The sequence below is a fragment of the Caretta caretta genome, chromosome 8, assembly GCF_965140235.1.
Source record: "Caretta caretta isolate rCarCar2 chromosome 8, rCarCar1.hap1, whole genome shotgun sequence".
Taxonomy (NCBI): domain Eukaryota; kingdom Metazoa; phylum Chordata; order Testudines; family Cheloniidae; genus Caretta; species Caretta caretta.
In genome coordinates, this window is record NC_134213.1 from 13,011,897 (window position 1) to 13,031,417 (window position 19,521).

Consider the following 19,521-nt stretch of genomic DNA (forward strand, 5'->3'; position numbering starts at 1 on the left):
ATTAAATTAACCCAGAATATGTATTAGTACCTGGGGGGGGGGGGGGGGCAAACAGCTGTGCATATCTTTCTATCAGTATTATAGAGGGCGAACTATTTATGAGTTTACCCTGTATAAGCTTTATACAGGGTAAAACGGATTTATTTGGGGTTTGGAACCCATTGGGAGTTGGGCATCTGAGTGATAAAGACAGGTACACTTCTTAAGTTGCTTTCAGCTAAGTCTGCAGCTTTGGGGCACGTGGTTCAGACCCTGGGTCTGTGTTGGAGCAGACTGGCGTTGTCAGGCTCAGCAAGACAGGATGCTGGAGTCCCAAGCTGGCAGGGAAAGCAGGGATGGAAGTAGTCTTGGCACATCAGTTGGCAGTCCCAAGGGGGTTTCTGTCATCAAACCTGTCACACCCTGTTCTTGCCAGAGTCTGTGAGCAGGTCCTGCCCCATACCAGGCCTCTGATACAAGGGCTTATGTCTGATGTGCTCTTCCTACTACACCCAGTATCACTTCTTTCCACCCAGCGTTCCAGGGAATTCCAGAGGCAGTGTCCAGTGATCTGGAGGTCAGATGGGTTGGCAAAATACCAGTCCTTACCATTAGCTTACAAACACCGCCCTAAGGTGTCCCAATGTGTAATATGCATCATGAAGGGTTTACTCATGCATTACTCACAAGTACAAGAGTAAGGAAATATAAAACAAATAGTTTCTGTTCATATAAACTTGTTGCTGAGATTATTAGCTAGATTGAAGAGGAAAATTACTATTTAGTTATCTTGTAAGATAGAAACATATGTTAGGAGGAGCAAATAATGGCTTTGTTTAAACCAGGGTTCTCCCTAATTTTTTTAAACTGTGGGCCCCTCTTACTAGACAGATTGTCTCCAGGACACTTCTACACCGATTTGTGATTGTGCAGACCACCTGCCAAGCCACCTGTTTCTCCTCTCCTCTTCACACATTGCTGAGCTCTCTTCTCTCCTGCTTTGGACGTTCCTTTCCCCGCTGGTGGCTGACCACTCCAGTCCCGTTGGTGACCCCAGTCCTTAAGGAAAGACCCTGTTACCTCCCCTCTTCCTAGGCAGAGGAGCCTAGTAGAAGCAGCAAGACTGGCTTCTCCTCGTTTCCAGCTGCTTTTTTCGGCTTCCACACTCTTTTTTGCAATGAGCAGCCTAGAGACCTGTAGAAGCAACTATCAGAGAGCAAGAGAGCAAAAATCATGTGATCAGGCAGCTCACCAGTCTGGCTACCACCAATGGTCCACAGACCACAGTTTGGGAACCACTGGTTTAAACAGTAAATGTAGAAGTAACTGAAATTGATGTTCTGTTATTTCTCAGTGGTTCTCCCGACTGGATGTTCAGAGAAAGCAACATATCTCAGGCGAAGACTGCAATGGGTGGATATATTGCAATGCCAGTAACATTAAATGGAACATGATGTTGTACAATAAACATTCTGAACATAAATCCTAGAGTCATTTTTGTTGTATGTGGTTGTTATAATCGTCTGTGTATTGGCTTGCTTGGCTTACCACAGCTCTTTCCATAAGGCTGTTCATTAACACATGTACTGAACCTATGCTATGGTACAACAAGGTGCATGAATGGTCTGCAACTGTACAAAGTGCCATAGTTTTTATAAGATGAAATTATTCAAAGGTAACTTTATAGTTGAATTTCTGAAAAAAATGATTTAATAATTTTAAATTTCCTTTTAGTTCAGGTGGACATCATGAATCTCACATTAAATGTGGGTTCATCTCCAAATAGTTAGCACATTTCACATTTAAAGTGTGGGTTTGATAAGTGGCTTTACAAAAATAGCCATGAGGTGTTCCGTGTTTATTGCCTCTCAGTGACTTCAATGCACATTTGCCAAGTTTACAAAATAAAATTATAGTTTTTCTACATAGCCATCCTGCAAACTCATCCTGGGATCTGAAACCCAAGCTGGGTTCTTCCCTTGCACATCATCACCAATTCTAAAGATTATATATGCCAAATTCTATTCTGCCACACTGTCCAGACCTATCATTTTCAAATTATGCCCATTACCCTGTTCAACCCAGCAATTTTGTATTTTAAATCCAACCTTACTTGAGGGCTGAAAAACTCAGGATTTGCATTGGTCCATAGAGACATTTGCTTCAAGGTTGTCAATTTGAATCCAGCCCAGATCAGTAGTGACTGAAAGTTGCTTTAATCTGAGAGCTGTCTGATGGCCTTTGAAAAATGAATCCAGCTTCCAATACCCACTCCACAAAAACACAGCACCACAGTTGTCTCAACAGAGAGGCAAATGATAGTTAATTTCATGCCCGTTCAATCTTCCCATCTCTATGCAGAAAATAAAAAAAGACTTCAGTCCGCAGTGCTCTTAATACAACCCCTTTCAATATCTTTAGCAACAACCCTAAACATCTTCATCATTGCATAGAAACTCTACAGTTTAGGACAATTAGCAAAGAATATCATACCCACAAGAAAATGCAGGGAAGGTTTACGGAGACTGAATATAATTATTTGAGTTAGAATCTGACCAAGACATTCAGACAGCTGCAGCGGCACAGGAGCTAGCAAACAGAGCTGTAAACAGAGGAGTTTCAGTGGGAGTTTGTAAGGGCAGTTTGTCTTGTGGTGCTTGTTTGGGGTTTGTTTTTGCTGTGGTGGTGGAGTTTTGGTGTGGTTTGTGTTTCCCAGATTAACGGGATTTAGGTGGGAAGGCGATGACAGATACAGAGGCAGCAGTGGGAGTGACTCATGTAGTGGAAGACACAATGAAGATGACTGGATGTGGAAGCTGCAGTATGTCCACGATCCTGGAGGGGGTACCTGGCAGGAGTTTTGTCTGCATGAAATGCCGTCTGCTCGAGCTGATGGAGGAAGAGATGCAGGTGGAAAGTCTGGTTGAGTTTAGAAAGGGGTTTGAGCAGATTATGGAGCACAGACATGAGGTTTCGGAAGGGAAAAGCTCAGACTTGCAGATGGTAGCAGGACTGAGGAATTCTGAGGGGAAACTGGGTGAGGAAAGTGGTCAGTGGAAGCATGTGACTAAAAGAACCAGGCAGAGGAAAAGACGGGCTAGTAAAGGAGAAATAGAGCTTAAGAACAGGTTTGCAGAGTTGGAAAATGAAGAAGGCTCTCAGCAGGTAGTCACTGAAGGTGGAAGGGCAAGGAAGAAGAGAAGAGTGGCTAGTCCTATAGGAAAAAGGGAAGAGTCAATGGAGACTACACCAAATATGAGTCCCAGAAGGATACAGGATGGGTTGAAGAGGATTACAAGGGAGAATAGGAAAGGAAAGAACTTGCAGCCAGACGGAACAGGGGATAGACTGGAGAATAGCACCGTCACCAGGAAAAGGCAGGTCTATGTGATCGGGGACTCTTTTTTGAGAAGGATAGACAGGCCTGTAACCAGAGCTGATCCAGAGACTAGAAGGGTGTGCTGTCTTCCAGGTGCTAAGATATGGGATATAGACCTGAGGTTGAAAAGGATCCTAAAGGGAGCAGGAAAGAATCCCCCAATTATCCTTCGTGTGGGAACAAATGATACGGCTAGCTTCTCGCTGGAAAGTATTAAGGGAGACTACGCTAGGCTGGGGAAGACGCTTAAGGAAATCGAGGCTCAGGTGACCTTTAGTGGGATTCTGCCTGTTCCTAGAGAAGGGCAACAAAGGTGTGACAAGATTATGACCATCAACAGATGGCTTAGGCAGTGGTGCTATAAGGAGGGCTTTGGGATGTATGGCCACTGGGAGGCATTCATGGACAGAGGACAGTTCTCTCAGGATGGACTTCATCTGAGTAGGGAAGGAAATAGACTTCTAGGATGGAGGCTGGCACAACTGATTAAGAGAGCTTTAAACTAGGAATTTGGGGGAGATGGTTGGGAGATGTCCAGGTAATCTCCATGCCGGATTTTAGCATTGTGAGGGAAGAAAACGAAGTAAGAAAGGATACAGCCGTGGGTAGGAGAATGTATATAAGGAGGAAGGGCAGTGTGGATTCCAGTCTAATAGGTTATACTGGCTGTAGAATAACCGTGCCTAATAGGGTACAGAATGTGAGTGAGGCCAAACAGCAAAAATTAAGATGTTTGTACACCAATGCGAGGAGCCTAGGTAACAAAATGGAGGAACTAGAGCTACTGGTGCAGGAAGTGAAACCAGATATTATAGGGATAACAGAAACATGGTGGAATAGTGGTCATGACTGGACTTCAGGTATTGAAGGGTATGTGCTGTTTAGGAAAGACCGAAATAAAGGTAAAGGTGATGGAGTAGCATTGTCTATCAATGATGAGGTAGAATGTAAAGAAATAAGAAGCGATGGAATGGATAAGACAGAGTCCGTCTGAGTAAAAATTACATTGGGGAAGAAAACTACTAGAGCCTCCCCTAGGATAGTGCTTGGGGTGTGCTATAGACTGCTGGGATCTAATTTGGATATGGATAGAGCCCTCCTTAATATTTTTAATGAAGTAAATACTAATGGAAACTGCGTGATCATGGGAGACTTTAACTTCCCAGATATAGACTGGAGGACGAGTGCTAGTAATAACAATAGGGCTCAGATTTTCCTAGATGCAACAGCTGATGGATTCCTTCATCAAGTAGTTGCTGAATGGCCTAGAGGGGATGCCATTTTAGATTTGGTTTTGGTGAGTAGTGAGGACCTCATAGAAGAGATGGTTGCAGGGGACAATCTTGGTTCGAGCAATCATGAGCTAATTCAGTTCAAACTGAACAGAAGGATTAACAAAAATAAATCTACAACTAGGGTTTCTGATTTCAAAAGGGCTGACTTTCAAAAATTAAGGAAATTAGTTAGGGAAGTGGATTGGACTGAAGAACTTATGGATCTAAAGGCAGAGGAGGCCTGGGATTACTTTTAAACCACAATTTGAGGACTTCAATAGCTCAGACATAGGTGAGAGATTTTTCGCAGGAGTGGGTGGGTGAGATTCTGTGGCCTGCGTTGTGCAGGAGGTCGGACTAGATGATCATAATGGTCCCTTCTGACCTTAGTATCTATGAATCTATTAAATCAAAGCTGCAGAAGCTATCGGAAGCCTGCATCCCAAGAAAAGGGAAAAAATTCATAGGCAGGAGTTGTAGACCAAGCATCTCAGAGAGGTGATTAAGAAAAAGCAAAAAGCATACAGGGAGTGGAAGATGGGAGGGATCAGCAAGGAAAGCTACCTTATTGAGGTCAGAACATGTAGGGATAAAGTGAGACAGGCTAAAAGTCAAGTAGAGTTGGACCTTGCAAAGGGAATTAAAACCAATAGTAAAAGGTTCTATAGCCATATAAATAAGAAGAAAACAAAGAAAGAAGAAGTGGGACCGCTAAACACTGAGGATGGAGTGGAGGTCAAGGATAATCTAGGCATGGCCCAATATCTAAACAAATACTTTGCCTCAGTCTTTAATAAGGCTAAAGAGGATCTTAGGGATAATGGTAGCATGACAAATGGGAATGAGGATATGGAGGTAGATATTACCATATCTGAGGTAGAAGCGAAACTTGAACAGCTTAATGGGACTAAATCGGGGGGCCCAGATAATCTTCATCCAAGAATATTAAAGGAATTGGCACATGAAATTGCAAGCCCATTAGCAAGAATTTTTAATGAATCTGTAAACTCAGGGATTGTACCGTATGACTGGAGAATTGCTAACACAGTTCCTATTTTTAAGGAAGGAAAAAAAAGTGATGGGTAACTACAGGCCTGTTAGTTTGACATCTGTAGTATGCAAGGTCTTGGAAAAAATTTTGAAGGAGAAAGTAGTTAAGGACATTGAGGTCAATGGTAAATGGGACAAAATACAACATGGTTTTACAAAAGGTAGATCGTGCCAAACCAACCTGATCTCCTTCTTTGAGAAAGTAACAGATTTTTTAGACAAAGGAAACGCAGTGGATCTAATTTACCTCAATTTCAGTAAGGTGTTTGATACCATGCCACAAAGAGAATTATTAGTTAAATTGGAAAAGATGGGGATCAATATGAAAATTGAAAGGTGGATAAGGAATTGGTTAACAGGGAGACTACAGTGGGTCCTACTGAAAGGTGAACTGTCAGGCTGGAGGGAGGTTACCAGTGGAGTTCCTCAGGGATCAGTTTTGGGACCAATCTTATTTAATCTTTTTATTACTGACCTCGGCACAAAAAGTGGGAGAGTGCTAATAAAGTTTGCGGATGATACAAAGCTGGGAGGTATTGCCAATTTAGAGAAGGACCAGGAAATCATACAGGAAGATTTGGATGACCTTGTAAACTGGAGTAATAGGATGAAATTTAATAGTGAGAAGTGTAAGGTTATGCATTTAGGGATTAATAACAAGAATTTTAGTTATAAGCTGGGGACGCATCAATTAGAAGTAACGGAGGAGGAGAAGGACCTTGGAGTATTGGTTGATCACAGGATGACTATGAGCCGCCAATGTGATATGGCATTGAAAAAAGCTAATGCGGTCTTGGGATGCATCAGGCGAGGTATTTCCAGTAGAGATAAGGAGGTTTTAGTACCGTTATACAAGGCACTGGTGAGACCTCACCCAGAATACTGTGTGCAGTTCTGGTCTCCCATGTTTAAGAAGGATGAATTCAAACTGGAACAGGTACAGAGAAGGGCTACTAGGATGATCCGAGGAATGGAAAACCTGTCTTATGAAAGGAGACTCAAGGAGCTTGGCTTGTTTAGCCTAACTAAAAGAAGGTTGAGGGGAGATATGATTGCTCTCTATAAATATATCAGAGGGATAAATACCGGAGAGGGAGAGGAATTATTTAAGCTCAGTACCAATGTGGACACAAAAACAAATGGATATAAACTGGTCATCGGGAAGTTTAGACTTGAAATTAGACGAAGGTTTCTAACCATCAGAGGAGTGAAGTTTTGGAATAGCCTTCCAAGGGAAGCAGTGGGGGCAAAAGATCTATCTGGCTTTAAGATTAAATTCATAAGTTTATGGAGGAGATGGTATGATGGGATAACATGATTTTGGTAATTAATTGATCTTTAATTATTCATGGTAAATAGGCCCAATGGCCTGTGATGGGATGTTAGATGGGGCAGGATCTGAGTTAGTACAGAAAATTCTTTCCTGGGTATCTGGCTGGTGAATCTTGCCCATCTGCTCAGGGTTTAGCTGATTGCCATATTTGGGGCCGGGAAGGAATCTTCCTCCAGGGCAGATTGGAAGAGGCCCTGGAGTGTTTTCGCCTTCCTCTGTAGCATGGGGCCTGGGTCACTTGCTGGAGGATTCTGTGCTCCTTGAAGTCTTTAAACCACGATTTGAGGACTTCAATAGCTCAGAAATGGGTGAGAGGTTTTTCACAGGAGTGGGTTGGTGAGATTCTGTGGCCTGCGTTGTGCAGGAGGTCAGACTAGATGATCATAATGGTCCCTTCTGACCTTAGTATCTATGAATCTAGATTTACACTCCAGGTTTTATGAAGAGCAGTTTGCATACAAAAATATTCTACAATGGTCTTTGGGTACCACTATAAGCCATTATAAGGAGACTACAAATCTGTGCTTTGAAAACCAAATTGGTGATTAAATAATTAAGTGCAAAGGACTATATTATCATGATCATCAACAATTAATATACCACCACACCCTGTGCTACAACAGTTTTATCATTTGGGACATCTGCCCTCACTCACACTGCCACCAATATACATTACGCTTACAGAATGTTTAAAAAAAATATTGACCATGATGTACATTTCCAGAGAAAAAAGATGCTTTGTAAAATGTATGCTATGGTGAGGAAAGGGCGGGGGAAGGAAGGGGAGAATATGGAACCAAAAATTAATGTAACTCCTCTTGCTCCCCCCGGATTGGTCATCAACAAATAGATTTTGATAAAATTACATGCAGGTACATGATAAAAAGTACAGAGTCTGGATGCGGTAAATATCTTAAAGTCTAAATACACCAGGCTACACAAACATCTACAAGTCTCTGATCTTTCCTTCCATTCTTTCCCCGGGTTCCAGCTCCCCCATCTGTTGGTTATCTTATTGTGTGGGAGCCTAGATAGCAAATGTGCCAGGTGTCATGCATTAGATAATACAGTCCAAAGACTGGGGAGGAGGCTGCCATTCCATCCAACAGATGTCAGCCCATCTCCACTATAAGTATAATTTCACAATGTATCTAAGTTATTGAACTGACCCTCCTCTTTATAACTTGACTGAAAACTACTAAGTCCGCTGCTGTCTTTTCTCCTTCTTTCTGCTCCCTCCGCACCAGTTCAATGTCTTACTCTGATTTTAGCACCAGGCAAGTCAATTATAAGATAAAGTGAAAAACCTCCACTCTGCCTATTGAGGTGAACATTTTAAAGCAGAAGGGAAATTCTAGAGAAAACTAGATGAGGACAATACAGAGAATTTTAAAATGATGGCTTTTAGGTTTGTTTGTCTGTTTAGTCGTAGAGTGCATCAGGCATTGGTCAGCGCTGAAGGCAGGATTCTAGACTTTATCAAGGCAAATTCAATTTTTTTTCATAAACTAAAGATTACAGTTTTGTAGCATGCGAAGACTTCATTTATTTCTTCCAGCAGCCATAGTGCATTGCTGACAATGTTACAGATTTCAATGTTACAGATTACGACTAAGAAAAAAAGCATTTAAAATGTTTATGGAGGGAAAGTGTGTGCATGTGGGGAGGGGAACTTCTGTCCCTCCAAAGAAAGGTTTATTTTGCTGATGTAATTGGCCTACATTGTGTGCTCCAGCAGATTGCAGGCTCCTGTTGAATTTGGAGAACCCAGTGTAAGTATTGCCAGCTCCTAGACCACATGAATTGTGAGTTAGGACTTTCAAAATCAAAGCTTTCAGGGAAAAATTATCCCCTTTGATACCACAGAAGGCCTAAAAATGTCTTCAAAACTGAAATTTAGCTTCCATTCTGGGTACTAGTTGGCTATTCAGCCTACTGGTGAAAACTCTTCCCAGTGCACTACTTTGTAAGACATCAGCAATAGACTTGGAAGATACTTGCAGTGAAATTTACTGGGATAGTTGCCTGGATATCGTTCAGACCCCAAAATGACAATGAAAACAATTTTGTCCCATATTACTCAATTTGTCTTGTCTAAAGAGTTGTAAGATGCTAAACAACTGATCAGACCAGATGAAGAATTATCTCATGTATATAATGATTAACAGCAAAATCTACAAGTTTCAAGATACGGTCAGTCAAAATGATGTTGTAGCAGAGTATTAAAATAATCCAGATGCAAATCAGCATAATTATAGTCTTTGTTTAATTGATCATATTGAAACAGGCCATGGGTGAAAGTATACTCCTCAGTTCTATGCAAAATCTTTTCTTTGGCTATATAAAATTGTATATTGCCAATTGTATCTACTACATCTTATATTTGGTTTGCCTCCTGGATTAAAATTAAACAATTTTTTACTTTGTCATAAATTATAAAATAATACTAAGACCTACAATTTTCAAAGGAGCACCAGATAGGTGCCTGAATCTCACTGAAATTCAATGGGAACTGAGCATTTAACCACATTGGGATCCTTTGAACATCCTAGCCAACACTGTTATTAGTATTTACATTTATTCTTAAACATTTTACAAACTACCTCCTGGATGCTGCAAACATTTATACGTGTGTATAGCCGATTGCAAGATTGTCCATGTGCACAGAGTTACTTATAAGCATGAATGTTTGCAGGGTAGGAGCCTACGTACCTAAAATACACAGAAATTTTTAAGTCACTTGTGGAGTGGAAAGTAGCAACCAACTTTAAGGAACTAGGGGCTGTTTCTGATAAAGGACAGTGTTTCAGAACTCTACTTTTACTCACAATGCCATAGGGCCTTCAGACCCAGATCTAAGTACCTAAATCCCATTGAAATGGGAGTTAGGCACCTACAGATCTTGGAAGCTCTGCGCCTTAGCATCCATAAAGAACTGACAGGACCCTGAATTTTAATAACTACTGCAAAAGATTGAGCTGCATAGACCTCTGGCCTTGTCTACATTGAGATTTTAGCCATTGGTGAGATAACTTTTTACCTCATGCACGCCTCCGCCATGGAGCCGGGAGCAGCGTCACAGCTCCAGGAAGGGGGCACGCGGATGGGGTAAGGGGGCCAAGGCTGGGAGCAGGAGCGGACTCTTGGCCAGGGGCCAAGGCATATAGCCACGGCTGAGTGCAGAGCCACGCCTGTGTGCAGAGTCCTGGGTGTGGGGTGGGCAGCCGGGACCCTGGGCATGGGACGGGCAATTGCGGCTGGGAGCAGATCCCCGGGTGCAGGACTGGCAGCCAGGACCCCTGGACCGGGGCCAGCAGCCAGGGTCAGGGCCAAGAGCGGATCTGGGCGACAACTCCCTCCCCACCCCTGTGGGGGCTGGGCCAGGCCCCAGCCGCACCCCCCTGAATGTTACTCCACACCCCCCTGGGGTGGGGGGTTGTGCCCCACAGACTGAAGATCTCTGCTTTAGGAAAAAGTCATACAGAATTTAACAGGGACAAAACCGACCGAGTACTACAGACATTAAATAGGATTCTATACGTTTTATCTAAAAATCTACAGTATTTTGCAGAGAACTCTCTCCTTTCTCTGAAGTATCCTAAGCATTGTGCAGAATGTAATATAGAATTATATCCCTGTATCACTGGCTGGCTGGCTGTTTAAGGGAAGATGGATCTCTCCTCACCTGTGCAGCAGTTAATTCCCCTCACCAGGTGAAGAAAAGGAATATCATGTGACCCAATCAGGACTCTACCTTTTCCAGTCCAGAGGCTTGGGGAGAAAGGGTGATAGCAGATGGCGCTGAGGAAAACACAAAGCAGGCAGAGGCATGGGGAAGACTCCAGGTAGGAAGGTTTGGGAGTGCTTGGGAAGGAGCAGCGATGGGATGGGCTGAGGGGAGAGCTGGAAAAGAGCCTGGGAAGGGCTGAAAGCCTAGCCTGGATGGCTGGCAGAGTGATTAGCGAAGATGTTGGGCCCAGTCTGAGACTGGGTTAAAGACTTTGTACTTTGTTTTGAACATGGACTAAGGAAAACTCTATTTCCCTGGAAGGGATGGATTTTTGTTAAGGACTTAGCTGGAGGGCCAAGCCACTGCAGCAGCCAACCCAGGTTTTGGGGTTTATCTCAGGAGCCCTGAGAAAGTGGAGGAGGGGGGGCAGAACTGAGGCAGGGCTACTGCAGAGCCACCCATTTGATGAGGGGCGCTCTGGAAGTGGTGACCGTGTCATACCCTGCTATACAAATCTGTAGTCTGGCCTAACAAATTCCAAAGAAAAGTTATCTATATCTATTCGATTCCTAGGACTTTTCCATAATAGTCCATCATAAATAAAAAGTACAGATCCTTTGAGATTACCAGCCTATTAGTCTCCCTGGTGACTAATTCCATATGGTGGAAGAATGATCAAAAAGCAAGAGGAGCTGCTGCTGTAGGGAAACAGCAAACTATTGCCACAAAAATCAAAGCTAAAATATGAAGCTGAGGGTGGTATATTACCTGCAGTCCCTAGATGCTGGCAGTATAAAGGCCATATCCTTAGCTCATGTAAGTTAGTGTAACTCCATTAACTGATTTACAGCTGCTGAGGATCCAGCCCTGAATCTGCAAAGGCATATATCCAGGGATGTCACAGATCAATTATGAAACAAAAGAACATCATCATTGTTGCCACTGATGTGTTCTGCACCTAGACAAGATGCTCTTTACAGTACTTTAAGCTTTTGCCCTTATTTTAGTTATTTTGTGTACCTGGCAGGGGAGCGAGTTTGTTCTTGATTAGATTCAGCATCTCTGTGAAGCAGTAATGATGACGGCAAATTGTATTAGAGGGGTTGTAAGTTACTTATTTACATACATCAGAACCATGCTAATTACAATGGTGACTGGTGACTTCAGTGCAGGTTACCACCTTTTGTGAATTAGCAACATGCCAACACCACAGACTGCAAAAAATCAAAGAGCTTACATTGTTGAATCTACTTTGTTCAGCTCTTCTGTTGAGCTATGAGAATATTTTATATTATACTAGTGAATATACTGTACTATAGTTTGTAAAAGTAACAAAACTTTGGCAATAATCCCTGATGTGCTATGAAGTCTCTGCGGAGAAGGGAAATGACTGGGCATTTTATAATTATGGAAATAGGGGGGTTAAGTGAGGGAGTGTGAGGTACTACTCAACATGTTTATATTTTGTGAACCAAGCTGTGGTGTGTTTGGGGGACAGAGATAGGTAAGGACAGGGTAGTTGTCTGAGATGGGTCAATGAATGGAAAAGCTGGAGACCCCCTGGTCTGGCACTGGTTCTGTTTAGTGACACAAAACCAGACAGCGCCAACATGGAACCCCCTGCCCTTGCAAAAAGGAATAATGTCTTTTCACCAGCTAATCGCTTGCACGTTGTGTGGCGAATACAACTCTCAACCTTCATCTCCAAGGAAAGAAACTAACGGAGCAGCTCCGCTGGATCAGTCTAATGAAGGAATCTCTCGGGACTCGGGCGAGGGTAACCCACTCCGTCTGTAATAGGAAGTGGAGCACATGCACACAAAAGAGCACGTTATATGTTCTCCGCAGTGAAGACAGTTTGCCTTCTGAATATATGAACTTTACAAGAAATCAGTCCATCCAGTGCCAATTTGCAGTGACGCTTGGTTGCACTGGCAGCCCTATTGCGAGCGAAGGGTTTGATCCTGTGCTCGCTGACGCTAAAGGCAAAGCTTCCTGACTTCAGTGGTGCAGCACTAGGCACTAACTGCGCGCACGCAGCACAGATCTCATTCCCTTCAGCCCCCAAAACATTCTACCCAGCAAGCCAAAGGAGCACTGCCACTAGCATCAGCCACAGCAGCGCCCACAGGTGTAGTTTGACTTCTATATTAAGGGGGGCAGTCAGGCCAATTAGCTCCAGTCAGGCCAATGGGGGGAGCAAATTCCACACTTGCCCGAGGCTTGCAGTTTTGGGGGGCAATGCTCCCTGACCCCCTCCAAACTCCGTCCATGGCAGCACTTATCTACCTCTATCATCTTTCTAGGCCAGTTACTGAACGGCAAGGCAGTTTGGACTTACTCTGTTCCTTAATGGGGAGAAGGATGTATGCATAAATACTCCACTTTAATTACACACTGGAATGGCAGATATAAATTTAACACTAATACTTTGTACTTTTTAATCACAGATTCTAAAACCGTTCACAGAGGTGGGTGAGCTTTGTTGTTATGATTATGGAGCGCCCTAAGGTGTGTTCGTTACTTAGGCACACAGATGATGTGACTTGCCAAAGGTCACACCACAAGTCGGTGGCGTAGCAGAGAACAAATCCTGTCTCCAGACTCCCAGACCTGCACTCCCAGCTAGTTGCACAACTGTTAATTTTATATCCAAGCTATGTCTAAATAACATTTCCAAGACACGGTCCTTCCTGTAAAACCATACAGCTAAAACTCTCATCTCATCACATCTGGATATACTGCAGCATCCTTTTCTCTAGCGTTGACAAATGTAATCTTGCCCCGCCCATATCCATTCAGAATGCTGCTGCAAAGATCATTTTCCTAGCCCATCACTTTGACAAAGCCATCCCACTCTTTGAATCCCTCCACTGGCTCTGCCTTCTCTTCCTCATCAAACATAATACTTCACTCTCAAAGCCATTCTCAGTCTATCTCCACCCTACCTGTCCTCTCTCATTCACTATCAAAATGTCGACTCCCACCTCTGATCAGCCAGTGATGCCAGCTTCTATCACCCACTTGTTACATTTTTCAACAAGTGCCTTCATGCTTTCTCTCATGCTGCCCCTCATACTTGGGAGGAACTTCCCGTGAACATAAAAGTTACCTCATTTATCCTCCAACTCCCTCCTTAAAACTCTCCTTCGCCATGATGCCTAAAAAAACTTGACTATAGTTAGGCTGTTAATGCACCAAGACCACTGTGTATAGGCTGAACAATCCTGTTCACCCTTTCCTTTTATTCCCCTATCCGTCGTCTCATCTTATACTTAGAGTGTAAGCTCATCGGGAGAGGAAGCATTTTTTTGTTCAGTCTTTGTACAAAGCCGAGCACAAAGCGTCCTGGTCTAGGAATAGGGCTCTTAGGCACTGTGGAAATACAAATAATAAATAACTATTGCCATTTGACCTGCTTGCAACACCACAGCTGAACTGTTGAAAGTAGAGAACAGGTATATTCCATCCTCCATCTAAGGCTCTCTGTTATAACACTCTCCTTGAGATAAGACTCTCTTCTGCATTAAATAACCCTATATTTTATTATTTTACTGTAGCCCCACTTCATTAACTAGGATTTCATGTTCACTGGGATTCAGTGGCTGCAGAATTTGTTGTAGATTCCATCTTGGCTTCAAAGTTAGGGTGCAGAATCAGCTTTTTTTGTTTGTTTGTTTGTTTTTGTTTTTTAAAGTTTTTATAGCTTTATGGTTGCTAAGATTATTGCAATAGTGCTTAAAGGTGCCAACTAATTGCGTTGGCTGTTTGTATAAACATATTGTAAAAGTCCCTGTCCTAAAGACTTATGCTGGATACATCACAGAAGCAAAGGGATCAGAGAGATGGGTAAACATACTTAGAACAGCTCCTCTGTCTAATTCCACCCCCCCCACTCCCGCTTTTTTTAAAAGAACAAAGGTATCCCTATCTGCCTTTCTAGCTACTCTACAGGTTTCAGAGTAACAGCCCCTGTTAGTCTGTATTTGCAAAAAGAAAAGGAGTTCTTGTGGTTAGTCTCTAAGGTGACACAAGTACGCCTTTTCTTTTAGCTACTCTACAGTTCCTCAACCAGCCCATCTTTAATAACTAAGCTGGACTACTTTACCACCTCTTACCCCTGCTTTCCTGCTCCCCAAAGGACCCCTCTCTCCACTGAATGCATCCGATGAAGTGAGCTGTATCTCACGAAAGCTTATGCTCAAATAAATGTGTTAGACTCTAAGGTGCCACAAGTCCTCCTTTTCTCGTTAAACTAGATAACTGCAAATGTTGACATTCAGTTCACCACTATGAAGTTTTGTGTGAAATGTGAAAGAAAAGTAGCCTTTTCGAGCAACTTTTCATTCCATCTTGGCCCCTCCTTTTGGCACACCTCCATAAGTTAACTGCTCTTGGGCAAAATGGCTCTATTTTACGCCCAGTTCAAATGTCACCTATCTCCCAGTATCACCCCTTGCAGTTAATTAACTCCCCAAAGCCTCTGTGACTGACGGCTGGCGGGATCATTACAATCTGGTACAGAGCGAAACAAACGTTAACACAACATGTAGGTCTGTGCCCTAGATCACAAAAACTGATAGGCAAAGTCTCTACAGTACTTAACAGTGACAGTTTCCTGTGTCCTAGCTTCATTATGTCCAGTTTTGAAGACCGATCACCTCATCCTAAGTAGGTCATGTAAGTCTGGAAAATAAATCACTGTTGACCTGACATTTAGGCTAATGTTGAGGACACTTTGTCCTGAAATGCCTCATGCGATGTGATTATCTTGATCTCATTCCAGTGATCACATATTTTCTATTCAGTTGATTAAAAAGCCTGGTAGGTCTGCATGCAATAGTAAGCGGGCCAGATTCTGATCTTAATTACACTGCGTACATCCGGAGCAACGCCATTGAAACAACCACACCAGCGTAAAAACAAAAAAACCTTGTTTATTTTCCTGAGATTGCCTGGGTAGTTAGAAACCGTTACATATCTTCACCCATGTTTAGCCTAGCTGTAACCTCACACTCCACGCAATCTGTTTACAGACGTTTTTCCGAGGTCCACCAGGTGTGGATGCGGTTACCAACTTTGTGACTGTTTACCTCAGCTTTCTTTCTGCATCACATTGTCAGACTGTGTATATTTAAAAAAAAAAAAAAATCAGATAACAATGGTACTTCGGTCACAGCAAGCTCAGCTTCTGCATACTAGACTCTCTCATGCACTGAAGGAGGTGGTTCATATACAGTCCTTTAGCAAACCACATACGCACTGGTGCAATCAAATATCTGCCTTATCTCTCACTTCACTGGAGTAAATTATACTGAATGTTTTTTTTACCCTTTCAAAGCTAATACACAAATGACAGGATGTTGTTGAAGGAAAATATGAGCTTTCATAAGCTATTATTATTAGCACATGCGCACCTCTCTGTTGCTTTGATCTTACTGTAGATGCATATTTACTTCTCCTGACTCCATGGTGGCTGAACTCAAACATGATGTCTGCACTGATAGAGATGATGAACAATTAAAGTCAGATTTGCTAGCCACAACATCACTGAACCAGAACTCTCAAGTACCTAATACGCTGTACGCCGTTTTCCAAGCCCTCTCAGAAGCAACTAGGTGCCGGCTACAGAACGGAAGGGCGGTAATGTGTATTGAATAAATGCTCTTTGATATTCAGAGTGTAATTTAAAGCAAAACTGTGCTTCCTCCATTGTTTTCTGTTCAGAAAACAAAAACAATGTTTGAAGTGCCATTCTACACTGACTATGTAAAAAACTGTCCACCTCACTCAACAATTCAGAGACACAACAGCTGGCTTTAGTGACCAAAAATAAGTTAGTTTAAAAACAAAAACCCTCCGCTAGCAATGCAGAGGCAACTCAGAGAAAGCTGGATTCTATTCCTCATGCATCATCAATAGAATTGTTCAAGTTCCAGTCATTCACATATATGCAAACCCAGCGAATCATAGAATATCAGGGTTGGAAGGGACCTCAGGAGGTCATCTAGTCCAACCCCCTCCCCTGCTCAAAGCAAGACCAACCCCCAATTTTTTGCCCCAGATCCCTAAATGGGCCCCTCAAGGATTGAACTCACAACCCTGGGTTTAGCAGGCCAATGCTCAAACCACTGAGCTATCCCTCCCTCAAGGCAATAGAGGTTTTACAGGTGAGACTGAAGGCATAAGTTGTCCTGTAGTATTTCTATTTATTGATGATAATGCACAAGAAGGAAAGAACTTAGCTTGATACTCAGATCTGAACCTAAGTTTTCAGGGCTAGCAGTCAAAAAACAAAAAAGTTAATTTATTGAGCATAGATTATTTATGTGCATTACAGTTGTGCCCAGGGGCTCCACTGTGGAGCAGGGTTACATGGTGCTTGACAATATGCAAGCACACAGCAACAGACAGCCTCAGCCCCGAAGAGAATACAAACTGAATAGACAAAACAGAGCAAGTATGTTAAACAACTGGAGGGAACAGGAGAAAGATGAAAAAGGGTAGGAACAAGCAATTATATAGACTAGCTTCATGCACAGTTAGACAATTTTAGAGCCCACTTTCAGAGAAGAATCGCATTTTAATATCTCACTAGGCCAATTATCATGGAAACAAAGTAATCAAGCTCCTAGCCATGGAAGGCAGCATGCCAAAATAAAATTCAATAAGCTATCTAGGAGGCCAGGTTTTGAGTGATGACCTGACCCCACTCACTGCTTGCCTCTTTGAATGCACACTTACTGCATGATGTAGGAACCAGATTTTAATCCAGTTCCCTTTTCCATCACTATATTGGTCTGCACTGGCAGAGACTCACTTTCATGGTGCCATACTGAAACTTCAAAAACTCTCAACTAGCCGTATTGGCTATGGAAGGAGAAATAAGAATGGGAACAGTCAGAGGAGATCTACACCTGTCCGCAATGCTGAGCAATTGTTTACACGTATTGTTGGCACAACACTTCATTATTGGATCAGGGTGGATTAGTTAAGTTTTCCAGAGAATACACTGACTAATAAGTTGTAGTTCCCCTAGACTTTTTAAACATTCAACAATACACTTGAAGCTTGTCTTTAGCACTGAGACATGGTAGTAATAATGTAAGCCACGTGCATTCATTTCGGGATATAGTGGTGTACATAAGAGAGTAAACAGTGGGGAAGAATACATAATTTCTTTTCTTTTGGAGTGCTTTGTATGCCTGGAGATCTGTTCCTGTCAGTCACTGGGGACTGTACTGGAATGAGCCAGATGTTGGATGTGGTGAGCATTGGGTGTACTCAAAAGGCAGTCAGAAGCTACCTGGGAAAACTCCATTGAGGGTGAGGAGCATGCCAAGTAACTGTGAGGAGAGGAGACTCACCAGCTGCACCACACTAAGACACGAGATGTCCACTGACAGCGCCAGTCCATTTGGATCCAGGCAGTATTCCCTCCCTCTTCCCCCAGAGTCACAGAAGGAGACGGGATGAGTACTCGTTCCACAAGAGAACTGAAAGGAAGTGTATGTGAGGGGGTACCAGTAAACATTCCCTCAACATTTTGTCAGAGCAACAAGTGTGGAAGTTTGGGTGAGAAACAAAGGGCTGTGTCACAATAGTTGCTTAGGAGAAATTCACAACCAACTCAAATAGGATTTGTAGATGACTTTTATTCAATGTTGTGTTTTTTCCTCTAAGAAATTGTGTCAGTCTCTCTCCGAAGTGTAACTCTATAGAATAAATCTTGGTCATGAAAAGCTGGAGCTCTGGCCTGTTAATCAGGAGACTGAAGTGTACGGGAAATCAGCACATCTTGTCACAGCGTACCCGCAACTCACTGGAGTCACTCAGAGTTTAGGGCACTGAATATCACCTAAAATCAGAAAGCTTAAACACCATATTACATGCATATGATACTTGTGCCACTTTATAAGAGATGGGTGTCAAACTCATTCTGTGGAGGCAAGATATAGGCACAGATTGTGTGTGTCACTGGGCCATTCCATCCTGGCTCTGCTGGGGTAGCATCAGCTGAGTTCCCCCACACAGAATTCTCTGCTCAGTTGAGCAGGGGCTGAGTTCTCCTTGCACTGAACCGGACCCTAGAGCTCACATGAAGACAGGAATGGATGGTCCATGGACATGGGAAAGCCTAACCTGCCAAAAGAGGAGGGGTGATGATAGGCAGCTCTTGTGTGATTACTCCCTGCCAATACCAGGTGAGGACATGGGGGGGGGACACAGATGGGTGTGCCTAGGGCTCTGGATGGTCTTAATCCATCCCTGTGTGAAGAAGGCCACAATTCCATTTTTAATTATGGTCCTGGGTATAAATTAAGGAATCCACATTCACCTCAATCCACAGAAGATCTTCCCTGATGTCCCTAAAAATATGGCCTTGATGTTGTGGTCAAACTGGACAGTCTCTACGTAAAAGAATAAATGGACACAAATCAGATGTCAAGAATTATAACATTCATAAACCAGTCGGAGAACACTTCAATCTCTCTGGTCACGCAATCACAGACATGAAGGTTGCTATCTTAAAACAAAAAAACTTCAAATCCAGACTCCAGCGAGAAACTGCTGAATTGGAATTCATTTGCAAATTGGATACTATTAATTTAGGCTTAAATAGAGACTGGGAGTGGCTAAGTCATTATGCAAGGTAGCCTGTTTCCTCTTGTTTTTTCCTACCCCCCCCCCCCCCCCAGATGTTCTGGTTTAACTTGGATTTAAACTTGGAGAGTGGTCAGTTTAGATGAGCTATTACCAGCAGGAGAGTGAGTTT

At 42.9% G+C, this 19,521-nt stretch overlaps 1 protein-coding gene and 2 long non-coding RNA genes across 20 annotated transcripts in view; 1 reads left to right on the plus strand and 2 right to left on the minus strand.

Moving 5' to 3' along the window:
• LOC142072947 (uncharacterized) overlaps positions 1-1,467 on the plus strand; it is an 82,190-nt gene extending 80,723 nt beyond the window's left edge. For both annotated transcript variants that reach the window (XR_012669573.1, XR_012669572.1), the window contains one exon: positions 871-1,467. This is a non-coding gene — a long non-coding RNA (uncharacterized LOC142072947). The remainder of the gene's footprint in view (positions 1-870) is intronic.
• The window catches only part of TCF7 (transcription factor 7), a 142,990-nt gene that overhangs the window by 100,379 nt on the left and 23,090 nt on the right, over positions 1-19,521 (minus strand). The window lies entirely within an intron of this gene.
• On the minus strand, positions 18,381-19,369 carry LOC142072948 (uncharacterized). The gene is made up of 2 exons (XR_012669574.1): positions 19,084-19,369; positions 18,381-18,887 (listed from the first exon to the last, which is right to left on the minus strand). It is a non-coding gene; the product is annotated as an uncharacterized LOC142072948 (long non-coding RNA).